The sequence below is a fragment of the Theobroma umbraticum genome, unplaced genomic scaffold, assembly GCF_002168275.2.
Source record: "Theobroma umbraticum cultivar Fairchild unplaced genomic scaffold, ASM216827v3 scaffold_95.0, whole genome shotgun sequence".
Lineage (NCBI taxonomy): Eukaryota > Viridiplantae > Streptophyta > Magnoliopsida > Malvales > Malvaceae > Theobroma > Theobroma umbraticum.
In genome coordinates, this window is record NW_018397257.1 from 2,192,792 (window position 1) to 2,203,984 (window position 11,193).

At 31.7% G+C, this 11,193-nt stretch overlaps 1 non-coding gene across 1 annotated transcript; it reads left to right on the plus strand.

Annotated features, from left to right (window-relative positions):
* Positions 1-2,046: 2,046 nt before the first annotated feature.
* LOC149527427 (small nucleolar RNA R71) lies at positions 2,047-2,153 on the plus strand. Its single transcript, XR_016351024.1, has one exon. It is a non-coding gene; the product is annotated as a small nucleolar RNA R71 (small nucleolar RNA).
* Positions 2,154-11,193: the final 9,040 nt, after the last annotated feature.

The following is an 11,193-nucleotide window of genomic DNA, read 5'->3' on the forward strand; positions in this document are numbered from 1 at the left end:
AAACTTTAATTTTCTTCTTTCTTATCTTCTAACTTTCCAAACCTGCAGACTTAACAAACAAGCTAAAAAGAGGTTATAAGTACTTATTTAAATAGTAAAACAAAAACTAACAAGCTTAACAACTAAAAGTAAAAAGATATAGCTTGAGTTGCCTTTCAAGAAGTGCTTCTTTACAGTCACTAGCTTGACTATGATACCCCTTTTTGGTTGTCAACTAAAGTAGTTGAGGATCTTTGGCAATCCAATTCACTTCCCAATTAATGTTGGAGACACAACTCGTTCACTCCGAATGTTCCTATAACTTCAATACAAATATCAACTGCACCACACTGATAGACCTTAACCACCTTGTACGAACCTAACCACTTTGATTTTTGTTTCCATGGAAGGAGCTCGACTGATTTGGTCAGTAACACTTGCTGTCCCACCTTAAAATCAAGATTAACTAAAAATGGTGGATCATGCTAATCATAACACTGTTTAGTTTTGATCTATAGGGGCGGTGTCTCTGATTCAAGAATTGATGCTTACGTACTTCTAGGGTGTGAAGTAGGATTACCTTGACCTTTATCAATAAAGTCCACTTTATAGAAATAAGCTATGGTTAAAGGACTCTTAGTTGCATTGAAAATAATAAATTCAACTATCTTATCTCCAACTTTGAATGTTATTTTGCCTTTCCTTACATCTATTAGTGCACCTCCAGTGGCTAAGAATGGACGTCCTAGTATGATTAAAACCTCTTGATCCTCCTCTATCTCAAGTACTATGAAGTCTACTAGAATGAATAGTTTTCCAACTTTAAGCAAGATATCCTCTATTACCCTACAGGGTTGCTTTATAGTTCTATCCGCTAACTGCAAGGTGACTATAGTAGGTTGAATCTCTGTCAATCTAAGTCTCCTAGCAACAACAGGCATAATTGAGATACTAACATTTAAATCAAACAAAGTTTTTGAAAAATTAAAATTACCAATTAAGTAAAGGATGGAAAAACTTCCTAGGTCTTTAAGCTTTGATGGAAGCTTTTCTAGATAATTGCACTACACTCCTCAGTAAGTGCAATTGTCTCAAAGTCCTAAAGTCTCCTCTTCTTTGTTAATATGTCTTTTAAAAAGTTCACATATGATGGCATTTGCTCTAAAGCTTATACAAAAGGAATGTTGATGTGAAGCTTTTTGAATACCTCAAGAAAGTTTTGGAAGTGTTTATCAAGCTTTTGTTTTTGAAGGAATTGAGGAAATAGTGGTAATGATAAAGTTGTCTTGCATTTCCTTCTCTTTTCCGCTCCTCAGCATGATTGCCATAACTTGTTCCTTACCTTCTCTTTTTGGATTCACCTCTATATCGCTAGGTAGTGTTCTTTGAGGTCGATTGTTTAATAAATTGGTAAGTTGACCAACCTAAGTCTTCAGGTTTCTAATTAATGTTGCTTGACTCTAAATGAAAGCTATTGGACTTTGTATAATGCTACCATTTAATGCCATGTATTGCCTTAGCAGATTTTCCACAACTAGCTTCTTTTCTTAAATAGGTGCATAGGCTTATTGGTGAAATCCTAGAGGTGCATTTGGCCTTAGAGTTGAGGATGAACCTTGATTATTAGCCCAAGAGAAATTAAGATGATTCCTCTACCCTGGGTTATAAGTGTTGGAGTAGGGATTATTCTGCTATCTATTACCCATAAATTGCACGGTCTCTGTTGAGCTCGGACACTGATGACTTACATGATTATCTCTACACTACTCACAAGCTACAAAAAGACTTTGCACACTATTAATACTAAAATATTCAAGAGTTTTAGTTAGAACAGCTACCTGAGTGAATAATGTCGAAAGGGCCTTTAGCTCATGAATTTTAGCTATTCTCCTATGCATTGTTCACTCTGTTGGCCACTGGTAGTTGTTTGCAGCCATCTCCTCTAACAAATCATATTCCTCATCAATTGATTTAGTCATTAAAGCTCCTTCTATAATGACATCAATGGTGCTTCGAACTTGCCCACCCAAACCATTGTAGAAAGTTTTCACTTAAAGCCACTTCAAAAAACCATGACAAGGACATCACCAAAGTAATTCTTTGTATCTTTCCCATGCATCGTACAATGATTCAGAATCTTGCTGCATGAATGATATGATATCATTCCTCATTTTCACTATCTTAGCTAGAAGAAAAAACTTACCAAGGAACTTTTGAGCAAGATCACCTCATGTTGTTATTCAGCTAGTGGGGAACGCGTTTAGCCATGCTTTAGCTTTACCCCTCAATGAGAAAGAAAAAACCTTCAAACGAATTGCATCATCAATGACACCATTATGTTTAAAAGTGTCATAAATCTCCAAGAAGTTTGACATATGGCCATTGGGATCATTATTTGGATGGCCCCCAAATTGAACTGAGGTTTGAATCTTGGTGATAATAGCTGGCTTGATCTCAAAATTGTTTGCCTAAGTAGTTGGCCAGTGGATGCTTGATGGAATTCCATGTACCAAAAAAATAGCATATCCTTTAAGCAACGATTGTTATCTACTACACGTTCTTCGATTTGTTCCTCACCCTGTTGATCAGCCTTGTAATTATTGTAGCAACACCTAATTGATTCTCTCTTCGAAGTTTGTTAAATGTTCACTCAATTTTTGGGTCACACAGGATAACTTCCAAGTTGTTTTCTCTTCTCATAAAATAGCTAAACACTACTGCAAAATAAATAAATAAAACTTAAATTAAGACTAATCTGAAAAATTTTAATATTAGCAAATAACAAAGAAAGCAAAATTCGAGCAACGACGTCAAAAACTTGTTATCTATTTTGCACGTGTAATATACGTATCGAACAAGTAATATAGACAGTAAGTCCAGATTATCATTCCCACAAGGATTTATTTCTAAAGTTTCACTAACTACTAAAATTATAGAACAAATTAATCTTATTTAAGTAATCCGACAATTGAAAAATTAAATAGAGACAAGGTTTAAAAATCAACACTAAATAAACCAAATAACTAAATAAATTGAGGTAAGCAATGTACTAAAAACTTAAGATTATGGGTTCATTCAACATTTCATTTGATACTAGCTTTTCTAGTTATTTATCTTTCCTGGGTGGTTTTATTAGCCTAAAATCCAAAGCTATGAATATGTCTCCGTTGAGATGCTTGTACAAATACTTAATTAGTTCACTATATGTCTATAGGAATCAACTAAATTAAGTTCATTAAGCAAGTGTCCTAACATGGCTATGCATGGCAACCGCCATATGTCTACACAAATTATGATCCAGATGACCTAGGTGAAGTGAACATACACTAATCAAATCGTGGTCCAACCTAGAATCTCTCTATCGAGTTTCAATTCAGTTCACAATAATTGTTGATTAGGGAATTAAAAAAATGAAAAACATATTTAACTAAGTAAAACATACCCATTCATGATAAATAATAAAAAACAAGTATTCAGATTACATGCTAAATCCACCATAATCCTAGATAAGCAAATTAGTTCATGATATTAAAATAAAACACAACCCAAAGAATTATAGCCATGAGTTCAAAACAAAAACTAAGAATAACACAAAAGGAGAAAATTAAACAAATGTTAAAGCTTGATTGATTGCAAATCTCTCTCGATTATTCTTGAAATCTTGATTGATTCGAAGCTCCAAGTCTCTGTGTTGAATGCTCTCAAAATAAACTCTTAAATATGTGCAAAATACCCAAATTTCCAATTTTTCATCGAAAGTTTCGATTTCGGAAAGTGGATGGCACCACAACCATGCTTTTCTGGCACCACAATGCAGTGATCTACCTTGGGAGCCCTATGGTGCTACTTCTTCAATGCCATAATGCCATGCTCTCTGATTTTTATCTGATGTTGTCCCAATGCATAGTGCCACGGCCATTGTTCACTACTATTGTGATGGTACCACTTGCAATGCCACAACCATAAGTCTCTGGCACCGTAGTGGTATCACTTACAATGCCACGACCATGAGTCTCTGGCATTGTGGCACTCTAGCCTTGCTACTTCAGTGTAGAGCCTTATCTATCTACCAACTTTGAACGTAATTTTCACCTTGATCTAGTCCGAATTGGGCCAAATGGTAGACACAAAAGTTGTAGCTCATTCTCTTATCTTTCCAATAAAGCCAAAATCACCTTAATTGGGCTTCTACAACTTAACTTAACTTCATATTATTGCAACATATATGAGTGACACTTTCTCCTGACTTACGCTATCATCTCTTTCTTTTTCCTTGCTCATCATATTTTACACAAAACCATGAGAAAAATAGGCAGCAACTTTTCTTAAAAAAATTGAGATAAATTAAAATGAAATTAACCTAACGACAACTAAATTAACTAATCAATATAAAATCTAACCTACATTAGAAAAATAACTTAAAAGGGTTGAAATTCAATCCTAAACTCAAGGATCTAGCCACTAATGGCCCTAAAATGTGCTCAAACTCTATGTAACAGAGTTATCAATGCCATCCATTACTTATTAAAACTTGGCATTTTCTTTATACACATATTACATTTTATGTAATTGTATCAATAAAGAACTATATTCACTCCCACTAACATTATCATGTGTGTGAGACAAGTACGCTAAGATATCCTATTATATCCAACTCTTTGGATCTCATTAAATAGAATAAAGTGTGAAATTCCATTAAATCTTATTTAATAAATTCATTTACTATGAATAATACATCTCAATGTATCTTACTAAATCTATGATGTTTGATGACTCTATTATATAAAGTTATTTTGACGCATTTTGGGGGCTTAAGTAGCTAGATCTTTAAGATTTTAAGTTCGAATTTTAGCATTGTAGGTGTATTTCTAGTTTAAGTTTGATTACTTGTTAAGTAGTTAATTTAAGTTAGTTTAGTTAAATTTTATGTTATTTTTTTAAATTACTTTAAGAGTAGTATTGGTAATTTCTCTTATTACTTTTGTAGGAAATTCGATGAAAAAGACTCATTTGATGAAACTTTATGCAAGTATGGTGACGGCTTTATTTGTATATATTGGTATATTTTGACCATATATCTCTCTATAGAACTCGAAATGAGATGATTCTAAAACCACTAGAATTATAAGAGGAAAGGTTACAACTTTTATGACACTTCACCTAGTTCTAATTGGATCATGGTCAAAATATTTGTCTAATTTGGAGCATTGTAGCAGTATGCATGGACTGAACATGGTGAGGTATTTAGAGCATAACTTTCAATCCAGAGTCCAACTGACTTAATTCTTGAGCCATTGAAAATTTAAGAGACAAAACTAAAACTTTTATGTTTATCACTTTTCCCAATTCAGATCAGATCAGGGTGAAAATCACATTTGAATTTGATAGACTGTTGCACCACTGGGAGAAAAAGGCACAGTGCTAGTGAAAGGAAACACAACACATTTGCCCAATAGCTCAGCACCACAAGGCTGTAGCACTGGGCCATTTGCCAAAAATAAAAAGTTGATGAGATTTTGGACATTAGGTTATTTGAAGCCTTTTTAAGGGACCTTGTTTAGAGGTTTAAAGGAAAAGGCAGCAATCAACTATTTTGGAGATTTGGAGCCCAGAACAAAGTAAGAAAATAAGAGAATTTGATAGAGAATTGAAATTGCAAAGCTTCAAAACTTAGTTTCTTTCTCTACTTTTGTGTTTCTTTTATTTTCTTTGACTTGGATTCATGGCTAAATTTCTTTGGATGTTGTTTTTATTAGTTATTATTTGCTAAATTATCTTTCTAGGATTGTGGTGGATTTCAACATGTAGTTTGAATATTAGTTTCTCATTTATTTATCATGAATGGATGTAGCTTTGCTCATTCAAATATGTTCTTAAGGCTTTTGATTGTTTGGCCAATAATTAACTGATTTGTAAATCTAATTGAGACTCGACAAAGAAATTTTATATTGGATTAAGGTTTAAATAGTGTATGTTCATGTCACTTAGGTGATTTGATTCGCGATTCGCGTAGACATTCGCCAATTGCCATACATAGCCACGTCAGGACACTTGCTTGATGAACTTAAATTAATTGATTCCTATAAACATATAGTAAACTAATTAAGTTAGGTATTTGTATAAGCAATGACGGAGACTTGTCCATAGCTTTAGATTCTAGGTTAGTAAAACCACCCAGGAAAGATAAATAAAAAGAAAAGCTGGTATTAGATAAAATATTGAATGAACCCATAATCCTAGGTCTGTATTATACTGTTTTTCTCAACTTATTTAGTTTGTTAGTTAATTTAGTGCTTATTTTAATTTTGTTTTAATGAATTTTCTACAAATTTCGATTACTTAAATAACATTGATTTGTTATAAGATTTTAGTATTTAGTAAAAATTTATGATCAAATCTCCGTGGGAACAATACCCTATTTCACCACTATATTACTTGTTCGATACGTATACTTGCATGTGCAAAATTGACAACATTGTTCCTATACAATTATATTGATTATGCAACTTAATGCAAAATCTCTAGTGTTGAATTCCAATATAACACAGTACTATTAAAAAACTATTTTCTTAATGCAATCATGCTCCCACTAAATCCAAGATTCTTTGTGAAAGTAATATTCGAACTTTTTTGAATATTCCATGAAGTTACCTACATGCATGCTAATGCATGCTAGGAATTGTATTGGTTTTAGAATACCATTATGGGCTTAATGTATTAGAGACATATTGACCTAATCACATCACAATATGACTTGGCTTTCTTCTTTTGAATAAACATCTCTATTTTCTATTCATAAGAAAGTTCCATCTTTACATGAATCGACATTCATTCGTTTCACCAATTAATCACAAACTCAAATGACCTTTTACTAAAATTTTATCTTAAAATTTTATCACCAATTAACACATGATTAGTTGATTATCCTTAATTGATTAATTTTACTTTAATCGAACTAATTTCACATATATTGTAATATATAATTGATCAAATACCATTGCAAGAGAAATATGAAATGTGGATAATAATAAAGTAAGATATAATTATTCTAAATAATTATCCAAACATGAAACATTAAAACTTTAACATCCAAATGCTAAATATAAATGTTTCACAAGTAATCCATAAGGCAATAAATGTCAAAACATTAAACAAATTATCCAACAAAACAAATCGTAAGTTTAAAGAGAAGCGCAACCATCCATATGTAGCATTCAATGCTCTATGTAGTCAATAAATGTGGTCACATCCTCAGTTAAGATCCTACTCATCTTTGTTCTTGGTCTTTGCAATATGTCACACATATTGGAACCAACATAAGGTATCTTATACCTTTATAATATAAACTAGTATATCTTAACAAATAGTCCCTAAATTAGAAACTTCAATAAGCTTCTTCTTCTTGCTCACAATAGCTAGGTACTCCTTGCAATTCCTCCTTTAATGCCCAAGTTTCCCACTTCAATAAGCTTATTATTCTTATTCTTTTTGTTTTTTTTGATACCTCCTTTAGGCTTTAGTGCCTTTTGATTTTAAGATGTTACCTTTGGGCTTTCTTTTGCTTTTGCTTTGTTTAAGCCTTTAAAGAAAAAACAAGAAATAAAGCTCCCTTTTCTCTTTTGATGGATTTCTTTGTCGTGTCCAACATGTTCAGAAGTTTAAGAAGAATAACTTCCAAACGGTTCATATAGAAGTTCAACATAAACTAACTGAAGCTATAAAAAAGAAACTGTAGAATTAAGTCAATACTTAATTCATGATCCATCGCCAATCCTAATTGTCCAAGCCTCTTAATGAGTCAATCATCTTCAGTACATGAGGTCTGACAAAGCTCTCTTTTGTCATCTTACATTAGAACAATTCCTTAGAGATCTCATATCTCTTAGTGCACCCCTCTTTATCGAACAATTCTCTAAAATGAAAAATCATGGATTAGACATCCATGTGCTCATGTTGCTTTTGGAGCTCAAAGGCCATTCTAACTAGCATCATGCATGCTTCCTGATCATCGTCATCCTTATGACATTGATATGCCTCTCTATTCTCAGCACTAGCTTCATCAACAAGAACGGGTAGAATAGATGTGTCAAGGACATATGATTTCTTCTCTTGTTTTAAAACAATTTTAAGGTTCCAAAACCAATCCAAGAAGTTTGGGCCAGTGAGTTTGTTTGCATCCAACATGCTCCGAAGTGACAAATTATTAACCATTTTATAGTGTATATAAATATGCTCGAATAAGATAAAGCAATCAATAAATAGCATGCATAAGCAATTTAAAATAAGGTTTTAAAGTTCTTTCACTATTTTATATGCAAAATGACAACCCTCAAAGTCATTTCGAAAAGTCTCTTTTAGGAACTTTCTAATAAACTAGGACCCCGTTCAACTTACCACCATGACTTTCAATGTGCTCAACAAGACATGATATGCCTAATTAGGTAGATAACTTAATTTATCGATCACATCTCTTATGTGACTACTAAATTAGCTAGGTGACAACACATTGCCTGAACATATCATATATGTTTGGCTCAGCCATGGCCTTTAGTTTCCATAAAAATCAAGTTTCCAAGTATCCAAATTTTATGAAACTAGTTGAGTAAAATCCACTAATAGCTCAAACATACTCGTGTAAAAGTCTAGCCGTAAATGTGCTTAACAAGCCTCCTATTAAAAAACCAACAAGGTAATTTTGCTATATGATGAAAGATAACTTAGTCATGCATGGCTTGTGACTTAATATTTTCATGAGAGATTTTATTTTACAAATTTATTAAGGTCTCATTTTGCATAGCATTTATTAAATCACATAAAATAAATCACATACAAACTACTTGAGATAAATATAGACATCAATTATAGCACAATTATATTGGGCCTAAGTCAATAAATATCTATATTCATTAATCAACATGGATATATGAAAGTTAAATCATATAGTATTCAAATTGTTAATCATATAAGGTATTTGATATTAACATTTTTTTATTTGATTTCACTAATTTCAAATTTTCAGGTTTGCAATTTTTTTTTTAATTTTAACATTAGAGAATTTCACTAATCAAAATTAGTAATTCTTTAACTCCTAATTTCATTAGGATTACAATTAAAATTTTATTACAAATTACAAATTAAAACAATTTTAATTTGTTTTCCTAAATGTTTTAGGCAACCCATTATTGATCTCATTTAATTAAAGATTGAATGTCTAATATTACCTAATCTTGTTAAGAAATATCTTAGAACAATTTAATCTTTAAATTTAATGTCAAATTAGAATTCTCTTCTTGTAAGAAGTCAATTCAAAACCAAATTTATCCAAAAATATTTAGACTCTCACTACTACTAGGAATCTAATTCCTAGATTAATGTTCTCTTAAATTCTTTAAATTTTGACACCCTTAAATTAAGGAATCATATTTCATAATTTATTGAATCAATTATCAATCTTTATGGAACATATTCCATAAATATTTAATTAACTAATGAAGATATTTTAACTTCCATAATTTTAAAAATCAAATATTTTTATTTATAGATGTTAATGCATCATCTTTGACATCCTTAAACCAAATCACTATACTTAGTGGAATTCACAAGGTTCCACCAAGCTTTTACAATGGCTTTTCACAAGGTCAGCCACAACCTTTAACAATGATTTTTCTCAAGATCAACCAAAATCCAAATCTAACTTTTTCTAGGCTGAGTTAGAACCTATAAAACAAATCAAGCTAACCCAAGCTTAATTAATCCCCTTAGAGTGACTCGTACACTCTAAGTAACTAAGAAATATAGAGATAAAGAAGTGTCTATGATCACTAACCTAATCTGAATGGTACAAGATGAAGTGCTAAACTCTATTACAAATATTAGAGTGACGTGCATAAAGGATGGAGAGAGTTTTTGCTATTTTTGAGCTCTTTTTTATCTTGAAAGCATCTTTTCTTCTTCTTAACCGTTAAAGATGTCTTTCATACTTGAAAAACCAACTCTGAAAGATGTTGGCAGCTTTAGACTGTTAAAAACAATTTAGAGTCAATTCTAGCCATTAGTCTATCTTTAAGTATTCAAATTTAAATTTTCAGACAATGTGCTCTTAGTTGACTAACTATGCTACTTAGTTAATTAAGTTTTCTTTGTCTCGCAATCAAATTCTCTAGCAGTGAGCTCTTAGCTGGCTAACAATACTTCGTAATCGACTAAGTCTTCTCTGTCTTGTAATCAAATTTTTGACCGTGAGCTTTTAATTAACTAACCAAACTTCTTAGTCGATTAAGTCTTCTCTGTCTCGTAATCTGCTTTACTCCATTAATCGGTTAAGTAAGATTTTAATTGATTAAGAACTTACTGTCTTTGAAGCAATCAATTTCACTTTCGCGCTTTAGCTGACTAACTCCCTTGGTTATCTGACTAAAAAGTTTTTGTTTGTGGCTTATTTATAACTCCTTACACTTATGAGTTTTGATATTTTCTTTTTAGTGATTAATTTATTGTTGACATACATTTTCATCTACACACTTAAGTAGTATAGTTAGATATTAATAAGCAAGAATGTTTTATTATCATCAAAAACTTATGGAGCCAACAATCTCCCCCTTTTTTATGATGACAAAATATTCCTTGATTAATAGCACAGTGTCTATTCGTTCTTTTTGTTTTGCACAAGATGAGGAATTTCTCTCCCTGAGTGTATGCTCCCCCTTAATATATGCATGATCTTTTCAAGCTATGTTGTTATCCAACTTAATAGGCCAGCTAATTTCTATCTATTTTTTCTTGAAAATAACAAGCATTGATTCAAACATTTAACAGAATATATTCACGAATTGACATACAAGCTTGCAGAATTAAAGTTATAAGTGACAGGATATTATCAATATTATAACCAACTATCATCAGCATATTTTCATCAACATACCATATCCATTCTAAAACAAATGTCACTAACAATCCAACAAAGATAACAAAGACTAAGCCATCAACATCCAAGCACTAACTATCAGTAGTCAAAATAGTAGAATGTCATAAATAACTATGCATCATTAGAATCAAATTCCTAAATTACTATATTGTTACTTTTACTTTTTTCCCTTTTTTGTCATTAGCAAAACAGGGATGATCTGCCGGTTCAAGAAGAGTTAGAAGGGGTGGATTCATTAGTCCCAAAGTGAACATTGAGGGGTCTGAGAGATAACAAAGGCAATGATTTTT